This window comes from Monodon monoceros, unplaced genomic scaffold (assembly GCF_005190385.1).
Source record: "Monodon monoceros isolate NGI ecotype Baffin Bay Population unplaced genomic scaffold, NGI_Narwhal_1 Super_Scaffold_16, whole genome shotgun sequence".
Classification (NCBI taxonomy): domain Eukaryota; kingdom Metazoa; phylum Chordata; class Mammalia; order Artiodactyla; family Monodontidae; genus Monodon; species Monodon monoceros.
The window spans coordinates 37,872,783-37,897,053 of NW_021703772.1; the positions used below are offsets into that span (position 1 = coordinate 37,872,783).

At 40.6% G+C, this 24,271-nt stretch overlaps 1 protein-coding gene and 1 pseudogene across 2 annotated transcripts in view; one reads left to right on the forward strand and one right to left on the reverse strand.

Annotated features, from left to right (window-relative positions):
* Nucleotides 1–24,271, forward strand: part of ANKRD44 (ankyrin repeat domain 44) — a 325,912-nt gene that overhangs the window by 62,308 nt on the left and 239,333 nt on the right. The gene's annotated exons all lie outside the window — the stretch shown is intronic.
* Nucleotides 4,658–8,751, reverse strand: LOC114896503 (annotated as a pseudogene).

Sequence of the window (24,271 nt, forward strand, 5' to 3'; positions counted from 1 at the left end):
TTCCCCTTGACCTGATAAAAAACTATACCAAACAGCCTCTTTATTTTGTAAGGTAAATGAGCACCCTTGAGTTAATCTGTTTTGTAATTGGACATTTCCATATATTTTCTTAAAACAAGCAGTGTGTGTAGCCAACCTGTGGGTAGCCAGCCTTCAAGATTGGCTACCCACAGACTTACCCACCTATCCATGTATTTTTACCAGGAATGGAGTGATCAATCATCTTGATAGAGCAGGGGGTTAGCTGAAGAGATAATTTGCATCACTGCTTGAGATGTAGAGGTGGCTTTCTTTAAAAAATTGTCAAGCCAAAACTTTGTTGAGGGTAGAAAGCAAATAGTAAATAGTCTCTGTACATGTTGTCATTTCCCCCATTTTCTGTTTTTCTATCTCCTCAGCAACCGCTTCAATTAACATAAGAGACACACACGGTATTCTGTCCCACCTCTATCCTGACATATGCCTGGTGGCAATGAATAGAAATGATTATTAGCAAATAATATTAGAAGCGTTCTAAATTCTTCAGAAAGACGGGAGTAAATAAAAATTACTGCCCACTACTTAGATACTGACCAATCTGAGGCTGACACATTCTTCTTATCTGCTAAATTAGTAAGAGAGTGGGAAGCAATTTTCTCCTAATGCCATTGTATCCCTTGATGTACAGATTTATCTCAATTTTCCCATTATACCAGGGGTAGTTCCTTAAGAGAGTTGTGCCCAAGCATCTAAACAATTACCCTGTTTTTTAATGTGGCTGCTGACATGAGCTATTAAGAAACTTGAAACTTTAACAGCAGCTGCTTCCTTTGTCATTTATAGCCACCTAAGTTGTTTTGAATTTCTTTTCATTTTTAAGATGTGGCTCCCATGTGTGAGAAGCATTTGGTTATTTTGATATTTTTGCCTTGGAGTATATAATGTCAATGACTGTTCGCTAACTTTTATACATAGGTCATTTCATGTCTGTGTTCGTGGGTGACATAAACAATAGTTCTGTGCCTATTCATAGTGCTGTTTGATTTCTTAACTCCCTTGTTTTGGGCCCACAAATATTTCCTCTTTGTATGTTTTCTTGGCCTTCATTTATTTGTTTTAACAAGTGAGTTTTAGGAAGCCCCAACTAGCTTGAACTTATTAACATTGATTCAATTAACACAAAATTTAGAGTTCAGGCCCAAGTTTCTCTTACTTATAAAACAATTTTTTTTTCTTTTTTTCGGTCTTAAAAAAAAGTTGTACTTCTGAGGCACTGGATTCCTTGTTTCTTAGGCTCTCTAGGAATCCTTTTGAGCTAGTCTTACAGACTTTCTTGCTGCTGTTGACATCGTAAGACAAATTCAGTAGTGTGAACTAGAAACACATTGCATATTTAGTGAATATATGTGTATAGTAAATACTCAAAAATGGTAGACTTAGTTTATTTTTGTTTTGCTTTGGTTTGATTTGTGGAAATTTATTCCTCTGAATGGCTTTTCTAGTACGGTGTTGTGGGTCCACTTTAGTCATTGGAATTCTTGCTCAGTGAAATTGAAGGAAATCTCAGCACTTTATAGAAACTCCGTTCCAGCAGAGCTGTAATTAGAGCAGGGCAATATTATTTCCCTGAGCAAATAAGTTTGCTGCTTATTTGGCTAGTCACAAAATTTAGGCCTCTTTATTCAGGTCTCGAAGCAAAGGAACTTGTACCTATTTGTGGCCCTTCCATGTGTGGTTAACCTGGTGGACTGAGAATTTCCACACTGGGGCTTCCAGCTGACATAATTTCCCTGGGTTCCTCCCCTTTGAGTTGTAGAGAGACTACACAGAGGTTTTCTGGTCTCATCTTGGGAGATGACATAAATAGAAGCATGTCCTTTGCCTCCCTTGATGGGTGAATCAAGTCCCAAAGTCTGCCTACATTAGAGTGTCCTGTTGACCATTCTTGACCTTCCCCCTAGCTGAGAGGAAGGGGGTCATTCCCAGAACTGTCTGAAAACATTCCATGGGAAGAATAGCCTGGAGGGGTTAGAAGAAGAGTTCTTTTCTTCATGGTGAACCTGGAGAGGTGGCTTTGCTAGTTTAACCTAGTCGCTGTGGTTGTAACTGGGGACAGAAACGCCTTGACAAGTAAGTGGTTTGTAGAATTGCTGAAGGTGGACTTTTTTTTTTTTTTTTTTTTGTGGTACGTGGGCCTCTCACTGCCGTGGCCTCTCCCATCGCGGAGCACAGGCTCCGGATGCGCAGGCCCAGCGGCCATGGCTCACGGGCCCAGCCGCTCCGCGGCATGTGGGATCCTCCCAGACCGGGGCATGAACCCGCGTTCCCTGCATCGGCAGGCGGACTCCCAACCGCTGCGCCACCAGGGAAGCCCTAAAGATGGACTTTGATGCCTGGCTCCTCCTGTCTCTTTTGCTAAACGTGGCATAACTAGAAACGTAGGAAGCCTTGGGACCAAGCATACTGAAATTGTTTTCTTTTGGCCAGAATTAGAATTTGGTTTTACTTTTCTGGATAGTCCAAGTTACCATGATTATTAAACTGAAAATAAGACAAAGCAACAGATCATATCATAAAATATTTGCTACGTAGGTCTGTTATAACTTTAGTTTCTCTATGCTAATTTTTCTCTTTCTAATTTTATAAATAGTATTAGATTTATTTAGATAATAACCTGCTAAAATAACTAATCATGAAGAAGGACATGCTTTCATGGAATTCTCCAAGAATAATCACGTATTTCCCAGTATGTAATAAGCATTTAATAACTTGATGAAAGAATGAATGATAGAGTTTAAGGGTCTATTGATAACGTTTTATTTCCAATTCAAGTTTTTATATATAGGGTACTGTTACAAAATAAATCAAGAGGTTATATTTAAAGGAGATCTTTTAAATGATTAGGGGGAAAAAGCACAGTAGCATAAATGTATATTTTTATATTGATATTGTACAAGTATTTTTATTATGTTTGCAGGCTTTAGTTTATTTATTAGCTCATAGTGGGAAGACCTTTGAAGAGTTTCTTTTCCTCTTTCAGGCTACTGGAACTATGTAGTGAATCATCAAAATAAATTCTTCCTTTTTATTACTCCTACATTAGAACCTGGCATACTGGAGGTATACGGTAAATCTTGAAGAACAATAAGCACCTCTGTTTCTTAAAAGAAAGAAAAAAATCTCACTTTCAGTTACTTCTGATTTTTAAAAATATTAAAACAATATAGATTCAAATGTTAGTTTTTCTTTCTCATCCTTAACTTTTTTCAGATTGTAAAAGCAATAGCAATTCATGATAGAGAATTTAGAGATACAGAGAATTAAAATTACCTGTAAACTTTATTACCCAGAGACAGCCCTGTTTAATCTTGATACATTTCTTTCCATTCTAGTATGTTGCCATGTATATTCTACAGAGCATTTGCCATATAAGATGAACAAGAGTTGAAGTAGAAGATCTGTCTACTGTGCCCCTCTTGGAGATCCATAATGCATGTAGGCAATATTAAAGGCTCTGAGAAGGTCTGCAGGAAAGAAACCTTTCAGTTAGTGTTTCCTAAGCGTATTTGACTCCTAGCACTGTGTGTGTTTGTGCGCGTATGGGTGCGTGTGTAATGCCTATTGGCATCTTCACACATTGACAAATTTAATTCTATTTTCCTTTTCTCCTTTTAAGTCATGAGCTTTTCTGACAGACTTCCCTGGCAATGGGAAATTCTCCTCTAATTTTTCAGACCTGATGTCTTGGTACACCTCAGAAACAGGACGGAGATTCAGAAAGAGAGAATTTGTCCTGGAAAGGAGGAGTAATCTTCAAATGCATGACCACTGTGGGCTGTATAACATGATTTTGCATACCTCCAGTCCAAAAAATCAAATTTATTCGTGGTCAAGAGGATGTTTCTGAGTCTTTGCCAGCTGCAGATTATGTATCTGGGGAAAGCTGATGGAGAGGCCTTTGATCACAGGCTGGCTTGTTGTAGAATTTCCTGACTGCAAAGAGCAGACAGTTACTTTTAAGAGAGGATGGGTGTGTGTTAGGGTGGGCTGGAGAATGGGCCAGAAAATTGTGAGGTTTGGTTATTATGCAGTATACCATGTCCTCGGATCTGTCTTTCTGAGATGACTTATCTGCAGTAAAACATTACCACATGCTGCTGTGGTTAATCAAAAAAACTTACTTTAAGACTGCTGTAGCCACATTAAATCTAAACTGGGCACAGAACGTTGTTTCTCTCAGAGAAGGACTCGCTAGAAACAAGTGAGGTCGAATCTAGCAATTTTGTGAAGGTTTCCTTTACGCTTCTAGCCGCTGTCACTGGTGTCACTAGCTTGCCATTTTTAGAACAGTTTCAGGGATTCCCATCTTGCTTCTTGCCCAGCTCTTCCTCTTAATTTCTGAAATACCTCGAGTTTAGTAGTTGAAGTCTGACCAACTCTTTCTTTTTTTTGCGGTACGCGGGCCTCTCACTGCTGTGGCCTCTCCCGTTGTGGAGCACAGGCTCCGGAGGCGCAGGCTCAGCGGCCATGGCTCATGGGCCCAGCCGCTCCGCGGCATGTGTGATCTTCCCGGACCGGGGCACGAACCCGTGTCCCCTGCATCGGCAGGCGGACTCTCAGACACTGCTCCACCAGGGAAGCCCTCTTTTTTTTTTTTTTTAAGAAGGTGCCAATCTGGTTTGACTTACCTCTTGAGTATATTTTTCTATGTAAGTTTTATTCCATAATTAACAATTCAACCATTGGTATTTTAGGAAATGCAGAAGTCATATGACCCCAAATGCATATATTATAAGGGAGTGTTTGAGAGATTAGCAGAAAAATGAAAAGCCCCTCTCCTGACTGAAAACCCACATTGAAGCCATTTGAGAAGAATTAGACTGATTGTATTTGGTATTTTTTTGTCCAGTATTCACCACATATATTTCTTCTTATGCAGTCTAATCTGAGGATGCCATGTAAATGGGTCACTGTGAAATGCAGCAATTTTAATTTTTCTCCAATCGAACGATCTCATTTCTATTAACTTTTGAAGGTTTACAGCAGTGGAAGTATTTTTGCTTCTATGTATGAAGTTTAAAAACATCTTTTTTTTTTCATAAAATACAAGAGCAACCAATTTCACTGTCAAATAAAAATAAAAACTAGGATTTAAAAATTAGCCCAAAGTGGCATTTAGGAACTTAGCTGTAGGCTGCTGTGCTGATACCATGACAAACCAAAGTATAGGGTTGGGTCAGGTTTTGTTTCGGTTTTCTTTTCAATATCCAGTGCTCGTGGATTAAGTTCTAGAAATGTTCCAATTGTAAGGCAGGGATCTGTTTGGATTCCACCACGGGTATGTTCCTTGGGTTGGATGCTGGAGGGTGAGGCACGTTTCGCCAGACCCATGTCAACTACCTAGTAATCATCAAAGTCAAAAAATTCATTGTCTCCTCCTTGGTATTCCATTCCCTGGAAATCTGCTCGGTACTGCAAGATACCTCCAATTGCACCAAATCCTTTCACAGACTGGGATCCTTCTTGTGCCTTATCTGTGACAATTTCCAACATAGCTCCAAATTTTTTTTTATAGTTGTCAGCAAACCATTCCAGCAGGGGCATCATGCTCATGTTCTTGTCGTGTCTCTTTGTCTGTAAAATGAGATTTATCCTTCTCTTTCTCTGGAGTTGATAGACAATTTTGTCCTCTCCTGTGCTTTGCCAATGAGGAACATCTCTCTGGCTGACGTCATCAAAGTATCGCTCTATTAACTTCTTCTCTTGAATGAGCTTCACGTTGGAGAGGACTTCAGTAGATATCTCAATACCTTGGTTGAATCCATTTTTACCACCGTAGGATGTATCAACTAATTTAAAAACTTTTGATTGTAACCTCAGATCAGACATATCAGATAGACTTAGTTCAGTTTTAGTCAGCTGATCCAGCTAAAACGAGACCAGTCACATTCACTTTGTCCCCAGAAATAAACAGCTGCCCCGCAGTCTGAGCTACTTTCCAGATAGAGCTAGTAAGTTCCCATTCTTAAATGGGCAAGATGCAGGCTGGTTGACCTCCTCCACCATGTTTCTTTGGGAGAGCCACAGTGAATTTGTGCAGGACTTCTCTTGTATTTCCTTGGAGTGTGCCAAAAAGTCACCACTACCATCTGTTACAATGATGCCAGCTGGCTGTCTTCTGGAAGCAGTGCTGTAAGAGCCTCTGGATGGAATTGGTTGTCCCACAAATACAGTGACGTATCAGCCGGTTTGAAAGGTTCAAGGTCAATGTTGACTTTCTTTTCCTTTCCCTCTTCTGTTACAGTTGTAGCACGGTAAACTACCAGGCCATTTGGATGTACTTCCGTTATAAAACTTGAGTCTTTGTTGTACAGATATAATGGCTCCCAGGACTGAAAGGCGGTTTGCTAGTAACTTAAAGTAACTTAAAAGTTACTTAAAGTTTGCTAGTAACTTAAAGTTTGCTAGTAACTTAAAGTAACTTAAAGTTCCAAACTCCTCTGCTAACATTTTTGCCACTCGTGAAATCTGGTCTTTGGGAGGGATGGTCAGTGATATCATGCCTGTGCCTTTGCTGTGGGCCGCCTCCAAACTCTTAATGAGCTTCCTACTCTTCCAGATCTCCATGTTCCTGTTGGCAGCGCTGGGGTCATCTGCTGTGTTCTCGCTGCCTTCTCCCTCAGGGCCCACTCTTTGGTGGCGGCGGCTGCTCCTCCCGGGCGGTGGCTCTGATGTAGGACACCCTGCATTTGGTTTTTACATGAGTGTTCCCCTGGTCACATTTTCATCTCTTGTTCATGATCTGAAATCCATGAGGGGTATTGAAACTCCCAAAGACTAAAAAAATAGTTCAAAGACCGAAGCAAAGGTGGTATGCAGTAGAATTGTCAGGCTATAAAACATGAAACTCTAAGTCTGCTCTGGGACCATGTAAATGGTACAAACATTTTATGAAAATAGAAAATAAAATCAAAGCAAAACTAAAAACACATTTCAGAACTCATGTGACGGTGATACTTGGTTATCTTGCATGGAGACTAACTTGTTTGTTCATTTCAAGGCTCGAATTACATTCCGTTGTTGGACATACAGGTTTCTTTCTCCCGTTTGGTCTGTCTTGCTTAAATGACATCCATTTGAGGAGGGACCTGCTGTTACCAGGAACAGCAAACGAGATCCCCTCAAATATTTTTGCAATTTGTGGCAGAAACTACTGATTGTCTCCCAGTATCCAGCCTTCCTTTCTTTGTTATTAATATAAACTTCTTCTAGAATACAGACTATATTTTCTAGCTTCCCTTGCCTCTAGGTATGGCTGTATGACTGCATTCTGACTAAAGGACTTATGTGTGAAATTTCTAGAAAGGGGGAAGCTTTTTTACCTCTTTCTTTCTTACTGATGCCTAGAATTGGATGGGATGGCTGGACTTGAGCAGCCTTGATGGATCATGAAGTAGAAGCATAAAGTAGATGCTAAGGAGAGTTTTGCAGCAAGATAGATGGAACCTGGGTCTTCTGACTGCAGATCACTGTAGTAGTCCTGGGTAACTTCGTATTTAGACCTTGTTTACAGTGAGGGAGAAATATGCATCTATCTTGTTTAAGCCACTGCTGTTTGGGATTTTCTGAACTACACTGCTGAACCTAATCTATCATATTATGCTATCCTTAGGACTAAACCAGTTCTTTGTCAGGGTCATGACCATAGCATAGATCAAGATAAACTAAATTCGCCAAGAAGAATCTACTTACTAGCACTATGTCAAGCCGATTGATCAGACAGTTTTCAGAACACTGTTTTCTTCACTTCATCTTTATTTGGCCTGACCATTTATATGGCAGGGTGTCAGGACATGATGGAGTCTGCTTACTAAATTCATTCAGCAAATTGAGTGCCTACTATATTCCAGGCATTGCGTTAGGCTCCAAGAATCCAGTGAAAGCAAAACAGCCATAGTCTCTGTTCTGACAGGGCTTAGAGTCTGGTGTAGAAACATGGATATTAGTCAAATAACACACACAGTTACATAATTACTCTACAGACTGTTAAGTGCTCTGAGGGAAAAGCACAGGAAGCTGCAAGAACCTATGTAACGGGAATCTCATCTAGATGGGACAGTGGTAGGGTGGTGAGGGAAGGGCGTTTTGGACAAGGGACTTTTGAATTGAGATCTGGAAGGTGAATTGGATTTAACTAGGTGAGGAAGAGTGTATAGAATGTTCTAAACAGAGGGAATTGTGCAGAAGCTGTGAGAAGGGAGAGGGCTGATGCATTTCAGGAGTGGAAGGGAAGCAGCTGCATTCCCCTGCATTACTGGTGCACAGTAAATAAGGGAAAACGGCGGGAATAAACTAAGCTTATTTGGTAAGGATGTCACTTTTGTAAGGAATTAAGTATTATCTTTTATTACAATATTATTGTAGAGGATCTGATCACTTAATTCCAAATCTATCACAAGATAGATACAACAATCAGACCTTTTGTATCTTTGGAGGTGATGCTCTGGGACATGTAATTAAGCTCCAGGTTTTTCTGCATGATTCTCTTTTGCAGTGATTTATATATTGTTTATCAACTGTCATTTAGACATTTGCACAGGTGGACAGTAGACACAAACAGAGCCAGCATTAAAGACATCACACCCATTGGCGCTCCTAATGAGAACATTAATGCTGTGAGATATTTTTAATGAGCATAGGCTCCCTTGAATAGAGCTTCATTCCTAAAAAAAAAAAAAGGGAGAGGACCAGAGTGGCTTGAATGCAAGTGAGTTGATACGTCTCGTTTTTTGAGAAAAATATTGCTGAAATGGTACCTTTTTTTTTTTTTTTTTTTTTTTTGCGGTATGTGGGCCTCTCACTGTTGTGGCCTCTCCCGTTGCAGAGGCCCTCTCTGGATGCGCAGGCCCAGCGGCCATGGCTCACAGGCCCAGCCGCTCTGCGGCATGTGGGATCTTCCCGGACCGGGGCACGAACCCGTGTCCCCTGCATCAGCAGGCGGACTCTCAAACACTGTGCCACCAGAGAAGCCCTGAAATGGTACCTTTTAAGTTAATGCTACTGAAAGTAAAAACAGCAGAGGCAGGAAAATATTTGTTTTCCAAACACATTTTATTTATAGGTTGGTGAGTTCTTAGAAAAGATGATTTAATAATTGATTCCTTCTTTGTTTTGAACAAATATAGTGTTTGGTGCCTTTCTTAAGCGCCGTAACTAGTACTGAAACATTCAAGAGTGTAGTACTATATGAGAACAAAGGTCTATTCTTAGGGGAAAAAATCAGCTATTATATGAGACTCACAATCGATGGCAAGCAACTTAAAGAAGTCGAATTTGCTCCAGAAATGAGTCTATGCTGCCTCTCATCAGCTCAGTTCTACACTGTTGCCATCTTTGCTGCTGCCAAGCCATCAAAGAACACTTTGTTTCGCCTATTTCCTTGACTTCTAGTGAGAGACAGTCCGTAATGTCTTGCTTCTCTCGATTTTCCCTCTAGTGTTTCTGAATGCTGCTATGCCTTTGCTGCTTCTGTAAGTCATTTTAATTACAGTATAGTGTATTTCTTCTTACCATGTGCTCTGTACAAACTTGGACTTGATGTGGTACAGCAGTTCTCTTTTTCTCATGGCTACTGTAAAATTTCTTTCTTCCTTCCTTCCTTCCTTCTTCCCTTCCTTCCTTCCTTCCTTCCTTTCTTTCTTTCCTTTCCTTTTCTTTTCTTTCTTTCTTTCTCTCCCTTCCTCCCTCCCTCCCTTCCTTCCTTCCCTCCTTTCTTTATTTTTTTAGTCATTTGTTGAGGAGATATTGGCAGTTTGGGGCTTAGATCGAGGCTACCTTTGTGATGAATGGAGAAAGAAAATGGAAACTTATTTAAAAGCTCCATTAAAGGGATATATAGATAGACAACAGTTCTGTCCATAGAGTTGAAAGAAACAACTAGGCCCTGTGCATGATAAGGCTCAACATTGTAAGAATCAGCAAACACAAGAAATCTTTTGTAATATCCTCTTTTTATTGGCCTACAGAAATATTTTTTGCGTATGTTCTCCTGTTGCTCCTTTTTTTCAATGTGTTCAGGCTCTACCATTCATTAGCTGGGGAGGTGGGTTCAGTTGTTCAGATACTTGTGAACGCTTTCAAGGTAAGAACCATGTGTCTTCTTAATCTGCTCTTAACTTAGGCAACAGACACATAGTAGATGCTTAGTGATGGTTTTTAAATGTATTTACATGCAGTCAGCCTTCAGGAGAGGAAAAGTGCCTACAACTTAAATTCTGATCCCGCCAAGAAAGCTTTGCAGAGATAGTGCTTTGCAGCCTTTTTGACCCATAGAAGGGGCAGGGGTTGGGAGATTCTGGATATAGCTCTGGGTCTGTATTGAGCATCTAGGTGGCATCTTTTGGGTTTTCACCTATTGGAGCATTATGTCCTGTTTCTACCAGATGTGCACTTATACTTCTATTCATTTGTCCAGGAGTGTCTTAGACTCAGAATTACTATTTGATGGTCATGTAACAAATAGCCCTCATCAATTGACTCTATGTTTCAAGCCCTCACTGCAGTGCTGAGGGCCCTATTCAGAGTGAATTGTGTGGTGTTACTTCCCTTGATTTACTGTCCCTGAGAGCTCCGCCTGGAGCACCATTGCGTGAACCATTCATTTGCTCACTCAAATGAATGACTTTGGACTACTTTGCATTGTTAGTTACTTGTTTTATTCCTGTAAACCTCACCTCCCCAGCTGTTTTATAGCTTCTAGAAGGCAGAGGCTGAATCTCAGACTACTTTTGATCCCCTCTCAGCATATAGTAGGCAATCAACAAATATTTGAATTTGGAAATTCCAAGTGAAGATAGTTTTTCTCTTGTGGAAAATTCTAGCAATATCATTCTATTTAGTTCCTTTATAGAACCCAAGACCACGCTTAACTGGGTAAACAATTCCATATAGCTTACTAAGATTTTCACATGCAAGCCTTCTTTCTTTCGTCTTAGCATTGTGTGTGTGTGTGTGTGTGTGTGTGTGTGTGTGTGTGTGTGTTGAGGCTGAAGTTTGTAATGCTTAACATGGAAAGCCCATAGGTATAGGCCGATTCTCTCTGAAGGTGAAACGTAGGACTAATTGAACAAATGCTGTTAGCAATGAATAAGGAATGAAGTTTGAAAGATTTAGCATTGAGTGTAGACTGCTAACCCTCTCTTCAGCCTTTTCTTAAAATGACTCTATTGAAAGGAGATATTAGAACTTACTGGAAGTGGTTTTCAGGTGAAATTTGGAGAGAGGCAATCAAATGGAGATTTAAAAGTTTTAAAGTTTAGCAAAGTTTTGTAATTTTGGAAATCGAGGACCATTAAGGTTAAGTAAAGTTTGGGGTATTTACCTACCAGAAAACCATATGCTATTAAAAAGATGAGGTGGATAGGCATGGATGACATGGGAAAATATACAAAAAGTCAAAAGAGCAAGTTGTAGGACAGCTCTTAAAGTATGATCTCTATTATATAACAAAACAGAATACGAGATTTCTGTATATAAACACATATAGCTATTTGCAGAAAGAAGTCTGGCAGGATGCACACCAGACAGACTGATGGCTGATTACCTCTGGGGAGTGAAGATGGGTGGGGTTTTTTGTTTACTCTATATTTTTGTATCGTGTGAGACTTTTAAACAGATAATATGTTTATATATTACTCATTATGAAAAAAAGTACATCCAGTGGTCCCAAGACATTCCTCTGTCATTCCAGTTTTGTGGTGTCTTAGGAGAGAAAACTGAAAGAACAGTGTATGGTTTTGAATTGTTTCATTGCATTAGTTATCTTGGCCAAAGATGAGTGCGGTTACACTGGAGTTATTGCTAAACAATGAGAAGCTGTGATATGAAAGAGAATATAAGCAGTTTCTGTTTATTCCCTTTGTTAAGTCAATTTAGAAATCATCAGATATTGGTTGAAGAAAAAAGTACAGCCCTTAGTTTAATAATATCATTTATGTGATCTAATTTGTACTTTCTAGCAGTTCAACCTTAGTCAGAGACATTCAGTGGCTGAGAGGCATATTAATCATTTCTGGGAAGAAGCTGGGACACCACATTATGAAATGCTTTTGCATGGTGTATCCCACTGGATCCTTTTAAGAGCAATGGATGAAGTAGCACAGGAGGCACTGATTCTGCTTCATATAGGAGGCGATGGACCCACAGAAGATGATGACATAAACTGAGCCATAGAGCTGGTAAGTGACAGCATCAGCAGTTGGATGGAGCCAGGCTCTCTGGTTTCAAATTTTGTTCTGTCTCCACCCAGCATGAGGGTGTGCACCATAGTGGAGCTGCCCAGGGTAAAATGTACTGGGACCATGTTTTGTCCCAGTAAAGCTTCAAACCACTGAAAAGTGTTGTGAGAGAATATTAGGCTTGAAGGAAGAGGATGAGTGTCAAATAAGATAACAAATATGAAAGAACTTTCTTGGAAAAAGTTTTTCAAAGTGAGGTGGTGTTTTGGTGATGAGTGGTATAACAACACGTTCCATCTGTCCTTGACATGCTTTGAGATGTGCCTGAGAGCTCTACTGTCTTTTTTTTTTTTTTTTTTTTTTGCAGTACGCAGGCCTCTCACTGTTGTGGCCTCTCCCGTTGCGGAGCACAGGCCCCAGACGCTCAGGCTCAGCGGCCATGGCTCACGGGCCCAGCCACTCCGCGGCATGTGGGATCTTCCCGGACCGGGGCACGAACCCGTGTCCCCTGCATTGGCAGTCGGACTCTCAACCACTGCGCCACCAGGGAAGCCCTCTACTGTCTTTTAGATTCAAAAGTTGATGCAGAGGATGGGGAGAGATGAGGAGGGAAGAGGACCAGGAAAGGAACCTCATGGGATGACTTCTGTTTGGATCAGTGGACTCACTGCCATTAAGGGAAGCTACTTTCTAGAAGGAAGTGGGCCTTACTCCAGACCTTAGGGGCTCCTCTTTTCTTCTCTTGTGTGGACAGATTTTGAATGACAAACAGTTTTGTCATTGTGTCCATCCCCATGTGCTGTGATTGGAGCTGGGATGGTAGTTGCATATACAGAGCTCAGATCAAAGGAAGTTCAACAGACAGCTGCCACATGGGTACAACTTCCTATATCTTTGGGTCTGGATGAGGGTTTGTGAAGAGCTGACTTATGAAGGTGAGGCTTTGTGCTTCATTACCAGCCTCTAAGGCCATGTGCTCCTTTGAGAATTGGATTTCTTAAGGACAGACTGGATTATCACCTCCTTCTTGTTGTTTTGTTAGGTTTTCAAAACGGGAAGTCTTGAGAACCAAATACCTTCATTTATTCAGAAGGTGAGAGTGTGGGACACAGTTGTTCAGGGTCATCCACCCATCTACTCATTCAACATGTATTATATGCCTGATATTAGTGGACGCTGGAGGGTGGTGATGGATACAAAAACCAATTCTGTTCTTGCCCTGAACTCATAATCTAGTGGGGAAGGGGAAGAAGAGACATGGAAATAACTATTCCATTACAATGTGCTAGGTGAAGCAGCGGGCACATACTAGGTACACAGAAATGGCCCATGAATGGAAGTATTATAATAGGTGTATGAACAAGACCCTAGATTCAAAGCCTAGAGCAGAGCTTCTTAACCATGGTGCTATTGACATTTTGGGCCAGATAATTCTCTCTTATGGGGGATTGTCTTGTGCACTGTAGGATGTTTAGCAGTATGCCTGGCCTCTACCTACTAGATGTCTGTGGCACTCCTCACCCAACTGTGACTATCAAAAATGTCTTCAGGCGTTGCCAAATGCCCCTGACAGGGCAACATCACCCTTGGTTAAGAACCATTGGCCTAGAGGAATATGGGATTATCATTCCATGTTTGGCAGGGCTAGGGAAAGGTATTCATGGTAGGACATTCTTAATTGATTGATAATTCAGGTTCAGCTCAGTTTACCCCCAAGAAGTATGGCTGCTGACAATGACTTAGCTAAAGGCATTCTTGTCCAAATCTGGATTGATTTCCTTCCTTCTCCTCACTGCAGAGAAAATATTCCATCAAACCCTGTATTCTTTTCTCTCTGGGTCCAATTTTCCAGTCTTCCTTTCAGTTGGGTGGGGCCAGGTGACTGAGCTCTGGCCAGTAGAATGTGGTCACTTTCTGGCCTCGTCCCTATAAAACCTCCCACATGTTCCTTTACTTTGTCTTTCATGGCTTGTTGACTGTAAGCACAGAATCCAGAAGAGGACCCTGAGGTCCTGGAAGGTGAGGGAAGCCCTGGAGGAAGAGGCCTGAGACCCTGAATGGCCACGTGGATCCCTGCCTTCTCCTAATCCGCATTGGACTGTAACACGAGAAACAAACAAACTTACTGTGCAATAGTACTGACATTTAGGGGATGTTTGGCATAGTAGTTAGCTTTCTTGATTAATATACTCTCCCTTGCTCCCTCTCCTTTATTGGGTACCTCTCACATGTCATAAAAATACTACTTAATGTTACTTCTCTTTGGTCACTCTGGTGACATGCACATGTCATAACCTAGGATATAGCCCTGTCTTAGCAGTACCTATGATACAATTAATTGTATACCTTCTTATCTCACATGCTTTTCCTTTTCAAAGTCTTCCTTGGAAGGGATGAGTGTTTGAATCTGCCTCTAGTGCTGTCTGAGTCTCCTGGGACCTGGTCATGGAATAGGAGTTTTGGTTGCAATCCAAGCAGAAAATTCTTCCTGAATGCTGAGTTCATAGTAGCTTTATTCCCCACACGGTTCAAATGGTGACATTCTGAAGGCAGAGGAAGAAAGAGGACAGTCAATCCTTTTATTTAATTTTGGCAAGACTACGGGTTATGGTGCTCTGGGGAAATGCAGCCACAGATGCATCAACCTTTTTAAAAATTCTTGGCAGTTTAACCCTTTACGTCATAAACCTAAACACAGACAGTGCATCCTTGAAGAAAGCTTGTATTGGCTACATTTGTCACCAGTATCCCTCCTCCAAGATCATCCTTCCATCTGTGCTTGTGAAATGCAAGTTCTATTTAATCAGTATTTATTTGCTACATTATTTGGGTTATGAATTTCAACATGTTGGACAGTTTTATGATTAGCTTAGCAATCCCTATTTTATATATCATTTGCTGCCAAGTTATAGATAAGCATAAGGGAGTTTTTTTTTCTAATCATGATAATATTGTATCTACAGTGACAATATTGTATCTCTATTTGAGAGGCAGCATAGCAAAGTGGTTAAGAACGTGGACTCTGGAGCCCTACTGCCTAGGTTCTAATCCCAGTTTAGCATTTTACCTACTGTGTGACCTTGGGTCAAGTTGCTTAACTTCACTGGGCCTTGCTTTCAGGACAATAATTGTACCCACTTCATGGAGCTATTGTGAGAACCAAAAGGGTTAATTTGTGTATGGACTTTAGGTGTGTGCCTGGCACAATATAAGTGCTTTATAAATGTTATCCTTCAGTGTTTCTGTGCTCTGTATTTTTCATATATTTTAATTACATGGTAATCAAAAGGAGAAACTAGTTATTATTTAATTCATTAGGTCTTGAAACTTCCTCTATGCTTTTAAAGGACTTAATTAGCTAGAGTTATTACAACTCAGTTTGGGGAAAATTTTTTATTTTTATATATACACAGACAGGAGGAAGTATAAAAAAATGAATTCCAAAATTTCATAGCATCATCTCTGGGAGGTTTGATTATGGATAATCTTAATTCACTGAAAATGTTCTCATGTGCATTTTTCTAGTCTCTGCACATGAGCCTATATTACTTGTAGAGTTTGTTTTAACAGAAGAAGGACTAATATTTTTGACATTTCGTGTTCTATAGTCAAATCCTTTTTTTAGGAATTTAGTACTCCTGAATGTTTTATCTTTTTATCTGCTGATGTAAGTCTCTTTTCATTTCCTTTGCTCTTCCCAGTAACACTTACATTTATGTGCAATTCTTTTTTTTTTTTTTGGCGGTACGCGAGCCTCTCACTGTCGTAGCCTCTCCTGTTGTGGAGCACAGGCTCCGGACGCGCAGGCTCAGCGGCCATGGCTCACGGGGCCCAGCCGCCCCACGGCATGTGAGATCCTCCCAGACTGGGGCATGAACCTGCATCCCCTGCATCGGCAGGCGGACTCTCAACCACTGTGCCACCAGGGAAGCCCTTATGTGCAGTTCTATAAGGATTTCTTCTTCTTTTTTTTAATTTTTGGTTGAACCATGTACCATTCTAAGTGCTCTACATTACATATACTATCTCACATAATTTCCCAACAATACTACTACTATCCCATTTTACGTATGAGACAAGAAGTTAAGTAACATGCCCAAGATGACACATATATATATATATTTTTTCTATATCATAATATTGACATTCAGTCCAGTAGTCCTCCACTGTAATAGCTCCTTTACTTTGCAGTGAAAATTGATTTGTATATTTTTTGCCTCTGAGTCCTTGTGGGATTTTTTTTCAAATTCAAACAGAAAGTCACAAAAATTATAATCATCCTCATGAGTTCACTCAGTCCCATGTAATTAATTTTTTTCATCTTGATCTTTCATTAGCACTTTTATGAATTCATCAGTTTTCCATCAGAGTTCTGAAAATGCTTATTCACTCAGTTCAGCAGTAGAGTCAGCTACCAAAAAACTGTACTTGTCAGAGCCTTTTCCATGAATTCCTTGATGATGAAACCCTTTTATAGGAACATTTTTGCAAAGGCATCAGAGTACACCCAGAACTGTCTGTAAATGACCAAAGACTTAAAAATGACCACGGTTAAAGATCTGATGAAAGTTCATAATAATGCAATTGACAAGGAAATTTAGTTGTTTATGATATATACATTTTAAAGTAATAACTAGAATTATGACTTAAGACATTATACCAGAACATATAAGATTTTTAGAAATTTCATGTAATGTCTGAAACATTTATATTAACATATTTCCATACAAATAACCCAAAGAAAGTTTAGTATTAGTTGGTTTTTTCTGTTTGTTTGTTTTTTTATACTGCAGATTCTTATTAGTCATCAATTTTATACACATCAGCGTATACATGTCAATCCCAATTGCCCAATTCATCACACAACCATCCCCACCCCACCACGGTTTTCCCCCCTTGGTGTCCATACGTTTGTTCTCTACATCTGTGTCTCAACTTTTGCCCTGCAAACCGGTTCATCTGTACCATTTGTCTAGGTTCCACATACATGCGTTAATATACGATATTTGTTTTTCTCTTTCAAATTACTTCACTCTGTATGACAGTCTCTAGATCCATCCACGTCTCAACAAATGACTCAGTTTCGTTCCTTTTTATGGCTGAGTAATATTCCATTGTATATATGTACCACAACTCCTTTATCCGCTTGTCTGTCTGTGGGCATTTAGGTTGCTTCCATGACCTGGCTCTTGTAAATAGTGCTGCAGTGAACATTAGGGTGCATGTGTCTTTTTGAATTATGGTTTTCTCTGGGTATATGCCCAGCAGTGGGATTGCTGGATCATATGGTAATTCTATTTTTAGTTTTTTAAGGAACCTCCATACTGTTCTCCATAGTGGCTGTATCAATTTACATTCCCACCAACAGTGCAAGAGGGTTCCCTGTTCTCCACACCCTCTCCAGCATTTGTTGTTTGCAGATTTTCTGATGATGCCCATTCTAACTGGTGTGAGGTGATACCTCATTGTAGTTTTGATCTGCATTTCTCTAATTAGTGATGTTGAGCAGCTTTTCATGTGCTTCTTGGCCATCTGTATGTCTTCTTTGGAGAAATATCTATTTAGGTCTTCTGCCCGTTTTTGGATGGGGTTCTTTGTTTCTTTAATATTGAGCTGCATGAGCTGTTTATATATTTTGGAGATTAATCCTTTGTCCGTTGATTCGTTTGCAAATATTTTCTCCCATTCTGAGGGTTGTCTTTTCATCTTGTTTATGGTTTCCTTTGTTGTGCAAAAGCTTTGAAGTTTCATTAGGTCCCATTTGTTTATTTTTGTTTTTATTTCCATTTCTCTAGGAGGTGGGTCAAAAAAGATCTTGCTGTGATTTATGTCAAAGACTGTTCTGCCTAGGTTTTCCTCTAAGAGTTTTATAGTGTCTGGTCTTACATTTAGGTCTCGAATCCATTTTGAGTTTGTTTTTGTGTATGGTGTTAGGGAGTGTTCTAATTTCATTCTTTTACATGTAGCTGTCCAGTTTTCCCAGCACCACTTATTGAAGAGACCGTCTCTTCTCTATCGTATATCTTTGTCTCCTTTGTCATAGATTAGCTGACCATGGGTGCATGGGTTTATCTCTGGGCTTTCTATCTTGTTCCATTGATCTATGTTTCTCTTTTTGTGCCAGTACCATACTGTCTTGATTACTGTAGCTTTGTAGTATAGTCTGAAGTCAGGGAGTCTGATTCCTCCAGCCCCGTTTTTCTCCTCCAAGACTGCTTTGGCTATTTGCGGTCTTTTGTGTCTCCGTACAAATTTTGAGATGATTTGTTCTAGTTCTGTAAAAAAAATGCCATTGGTAATTTGATAGGGATTGCATTGAATCTGTAGATTGCTTTGGGTAGTAGAGTCATTTTCACAATATTGATTCTGCCAATCCAAGAACATAGTATATCTCTCCATCTGTTGGTACCATCTTTAATTTCTTTCATCAGTGTCTTATAGTTTTCTGCAGGCAGGTCTTTTGTTTCCCTAGGTAAGTTTATTCCTAGGTATTTTATTCTTTTTGTTGCAATGGTAAATGGGAGTGTTTCCATAATTTCTCTTTCAGATTTTTCATCATTAGTGTATAGGAATGCAAGAGATTTCTGTGCATTAATCTTGTATCCTGCAACTTTACCAAATTCATTGATTAGCTCTATAAGTTTTCTGGTGGCATTTTTAGGATTCTCTATGTATCATGTCATCTGCAAACAGTGACAGTTTTACTTCTTCTTTTCCAATTTGTATTCCTTTTATTTCTTTTTCTTCTCTGATTGCCATGACTAGGACTTCCAAAACTATGTTGAATAATACTGGTGAGAGTGGACATCCTTATCTTGTTCCTCGTATTAGTGGAAATGCTTTCAGTTTTTCACCATTGAGAATGATGTTTGCTGTGGGTTTGTTGTATATGGCCTTTATTATGTTGACGTAGTTTTCCTCTTTGCCCACTTTCTGGAGAGTTTTTATCATAAATGGGTGTTGAATTTTGTCAGAAGCTTTCTCTGCATCTATTGAGATGATCATATGGTTTTTCTTCTTCAATTTTTTAATATGGTGTATCACATTGATTGATTTGCGTATATTGAAGAATCCATGCATCCCTGGGATAAATCCCACTTGATCATGGTGTATGATCCTTTTAATGTGCTGTTGGATTCTGTTCGCTAGTATTAATTTTGTTGAGGATTTTTGCATATATATTCATCAGTGATATTGGTCTGTAATTTTCTTTTTCTGTAGTATTCTTGTCTGGTTTTGGTATCAGAGTGATGGTGGGCTCATAGAATGAGTTTGGGAGTTTTCCTTCCTCTGCAATTTTTTGGGATTTTGAGAAGGGTGGGTGTTAGCTCTTCTCTAAATGTTTGATAGAATTCACCTGTGGAGCCATCTGGTCCTGGACTTTTGTTTGTTGGAAGAGTTTTAATCACAGTTTCAATTTCATTACTTGTGCTTGGTCTGTTCATATTTTCTGTTTCTTCCTGGTTCAGTCTTGGCAGGTTGTGCCTTTCTAAGAATTTGTCCATTTCTTCCAGGTTGTCCATTTTATTGGCATAGAGTTGCTTGTAGTAGTCTCTTAGGATACTTTGTATTTCTTCAGTGTCTGTTGTAACTTCTCCTTTTTTCATTTCTAATTTAATTGATATGAGTCCTCTCCTTCTTTTTCTTGATGAGTGTGGCTAATGGTTTATCAATTTTCTTTATCTTCTCAAAGAACCAGCCTTTCGTTTTATTGATCTTTGCTACTGTTTTCTTTGTTTCTATTTCATTTATTTCTGCTCTGATGTTTATGATTTCTTTCCTTCTGCTAACTTAGGGTTTTGTTTGTTCTCCTTTCTCTAGTTCCTTTAGGTATAAGGTTAGATTGTTTACTTGAGATTTTTCTTGTTTCTTGAGGTAGGCTTGTATAGCTATAAACTTCGCTCTTAGAACTGCTTTTGCTGCATCCCATAGGTTTTGGATCATCATGGTTTCATTGTCATTTGTCTCTAGGTGTTTTTTGACTTCCTCTTTGATTTCTTCAGTGATCTCTTGGTTATTTAGTAACGTATTGTTTAGCCTTCATGTGTTTGTGTTTCTTACGTTCCTTTCCCTGTAATTCATTTCTAATCTCATAGCGTTGTGGTCAGAAAAGATGCTTGATATGATTTCAGTTTTCTTAAATTTACTGAGGCTTGATCTGAGACCCAAGGTGTGATCTATCCTGGAGAAGGTTCCGTGCGCACCTGAGAAGAAAGTGTAATCTGCTGTTTTTGGATGGAATGTCCTATAAACATCAATTAAATCTATCTGGTCTGTTGTGTCATTTAAAGCTTCTGTTTCCTTATTTATTTTCATTTTGGATGATCTGTTCAGTGGTGTGAGTGAGGTGTTAAAGTCCCCCATTAGTATGGTGTTACTGTCAATTTCCTCTTTTGTAGCTGTTAGCAGTCACCTTATGTATTGAGGTGCTCCTACGTTGGGTGCATATATATTTATAATTGTTATATCTTCTTCTTGGATTGATCCCCTGATCATTGTGTAGTGTCCTTCCTTGTCTCTTGTAACATTCTTTATTTTAAAGTCTATTTTATCTGATATGAGTATTGCTACTCCAGCTTTCTTTTGTTTTCCATTTGCATGGAATATCTTTTTCCATCCCCTTACTTTCAGTCTGTTTGTGTCCCTAGGTCTGAAGTGGGTCTCTTGTAGACAGCATATATATGGGTCTGGTTTTTGTATCCATTCAGCAAGCCTGTGTCTTTTGGTTGGAGCATTTAATCCATTCACGTTTAAGGTAATTATCGATATGTATGTTCCTGTGACCATTTTCTTAATTGTTTTGGGTTTGTTTTTGGAGGTCCTTTTCTTCTTTTGTGTTTCCAACTTAGAGAAGTTCCTTTAGCATTTGTTGTAGAGCTGGTTTGGTGGTGCCGAATTCTCTTAGCTTTTGCTTGTCTGTAAAGCTTTTGATTTCTCCATTGAATCTGAATGAGATCCTTGTCAGGTAGAGTAATTTTGGTTGTAGTTTCTTCCCTTTCATTACTTTAAGTATATCATGCCACTCTCTTCTGGCTTGTAGAGTTTCTGCTGAGAAATCAGCTGTTAACCTTATGGGAGTTCCCTTGTATGTTATTTGTCGTTTTTCCCTTGCTGCTTTCAATAATTTTTCTTTGTCTTTAATTTTTGTCAATTTGATTACTATGTGTCCCGGCGTGTTTCTCCTTGGGTTTATCCTGTACGGGACTTGCTGCGCCTCCTGGACTTGGGTGGCTATTTCCTTTCCCATGTTAGGGAAGTTTTCGACTATAATCTCTTCAAATATTTTCTCGGGTCCTTTCTCTCTTCTCCTTCTGGGACCCCTATAATGTGAATATTGTTGCCTTTAATGTTGTCCCAGAGGTCTCTTAGGCTGTCTTCATTTCTTTTCATTCTTTTTTCTTCATTCTGTTCTGCAGCAGTGAATTCCACCATTCTGTCTTCCAGGTCACTTATCCGTTCTTCTGCCTCAGTTATTCTGCTATTGATTCCTTCTAGTGTAGTTTTCATTTCAGTTATTGTATTATTCATATCTGTTTTTTTGTTCTTTTATTCTTCTAGGTCTTTGTTAAACATTTCTTGCATCTTCTCGATCTTTGCCTCCATTCTTTTTCCGAGGTCCTGGATCATCTTCACTATCATTATTCTGAATTCTTTTTCTGGAAGGTTGCCTATCTCCACTTTATTTACTTGCTTTTCTGGGATTTTATCCTGTTCCTTCATCTGGTACATAGTCCTCTGCCTTTTCATCTTGTCTGTCTTTCTGTGAATGTGGTTTTTGTTCCACAGGCTGCAGGATTGTTGTTCTTCTTGCTTCTGCTGTCTGCCCTCTGGTGGATGAGGCTCTCTAAGAGGCTTGTGTAAGTTTCCTAATGGGAGGGACTGGTGGTGGGTAGAGCTGACTGTTGCCCTGGTGGGCAGAGCTCAGTAAAAGTTTAATCCACTTGACTGCTGTTGGGTGGGGCTGGGTTCCCTCTGTGTTGGTTGTTTGGCCTGAGGCAACCCAACACTGGAGCCTACCTGGGCTCTTTGCTGGGGCTAATGGCAGACTCTGGGAGGGCTCACACCAAGGGGTACTTCCCAGAACTTTTGCCAGTGTCCTTGTCCCCACGGTGAGCCACAGCCACCCCCTTCCTCTGCAGGACACCCTCCAACACTAGCAGGTGGGTCTGGTTCAGTCTCCCCTGTGGTCACTGCTCCTTCCCCTGGGTCCCGATGCACACACCACTTTGTGTGTGCCCTCCAAGAGTGGAGTCTCTGTTTCCCCTAGTCCTGTCAAAGTCCTGCAATCAATTCCCACTAGGCTTCAAAGTCTGATTCTCTAGGAATTCCTCCTCCCGTTGCCAGACCCCCAGGTTGGGAAGCCTGACGTGGGGCTCAGAACCTTCACTCCAGTGGGTGGACTTCTGTGGTATAAGTGTTCTCCAGTCTGTGAGTCACCCACCCACCAATTATGGGATTTGATTTTACTGTGATTGCGCCCCTCCTACCATCTCATTGTGGCTTCTCCTTTGTCTTTGGATGTCAGGTATCTTTTTTGGTGAGGTCCAATGTCTTCCTGTCGATGGTTGTCCAGCAGCTAGTTGTGATTCTGGTGTTCTTGCAAAAGGGAGTGAGAGCACGTCCTTCTACTCCGCCATCTTGGTTCCTCTCTGGGCTAGATTCTTCTATAAGGATTTCTTAAAATATAAATTATCTGTTAATTTATCTGCTTGGTCTTCATAACCAACCCATCAGGTGTGATCCCAGCTTTGCCCATGAGTAAAATAAGCCACTAGAAATGGACTTGCTCCGGGACTTCCCTGGTGGTGTAGTGGTTAAGAATCCGCCTGCCATTGCAGGGGACACGGGTTCGAGCCCTGGTCCAGGAAGATCCCACATGCCGCGGAGCATCTAAGCCCATGCGCTGCAACTACTGAAGCCCACATTGCTTGAGTCCATGCTCTGCAACAAGAGAAGCCACCGCAATGAGAAGCCCATGCAACACAACGAAGTGTAGCCCCCGCTTGCCACAACTAGAGAAAGCCCAGATGCAGCAACGAAGACCGAACGCAGCCAAAAAGAAAAGAATGAAATGGACTTGCCCCAACATATGCCACCAGTAAGTGGCAGGAGCAGGGCTGGAACTGAGGTCTTCGGACCCCTGGGCCAGTTCTCGTTCTACTCTGCCGTGGTTCTGACTCCTCTTTCTCACAGGTCACCTGTCTTTTTCTTCCTGCCCCAAGAGGATAACTTTTGGTTAAAACAAAAACATTTTCTTGGTTTTTTTTTTTGCGGTACACGGGCCTCTCACTGTTGTGGCCTCTCCCGTTGCGGAGCACAGCCTCCGGACACACAGGCTTAGCGGTCGTGGCTCACGGGCCTAGCCGCTCCACCGCATGTGGGATCTTCGCGGACCGGGGCACTAACCTGTGTCCCATGCATCGGCAGGTGGACTCTCAACCATTGCGCCACCAGGGGAGCCCTTTCTTGGTTATTTTTAATAGGTAAGCAGGATTGGGACATGCACATGGTGATATCAGGCAGGACAAGCAGAGGAGACTGCTTTCCAGGGGTTTTCACACCTTAAGTTGTGTGAATCGGGAGCTATTCATGAAACCCCAGGTAGGGTCATTGTGCGTATCCCTTTCCAGAATCTGGAAACGGACCAGTGATGCCACATGACACCCAGCTCTTGAGGAGCTTGGCCCATTCTAGCTCCATACACTATTTTTGCAGTCCCATGTCAGCTCTTCCTGAAAGCAAAGCTTCAGACCGCCCATTAGCAAATAATTTCTTTTTCAAGAAGTTGCCCCGAAGCCATTTCTTTACATGAAAGCTTTTAGTTCATCCCTACCCTAGAAATTCAGTTTACCACCAAATGAAGTTTTTTAGAGGCGGTTGTTATTATTTCTTTTAAGGAGAAGTATCAGGACAGGGGTTGATGGAAGCAATAAAGAAAACCATTAAAATAGATTGCCAATTACGCTGCTGCTTCCTGGTGAAGATGGCAGCAGTGGGCGTTTTCCAGCTCACATGGTGATGTGGTTGTTATAACAGTAGCCAATGGCTGGGCGTCC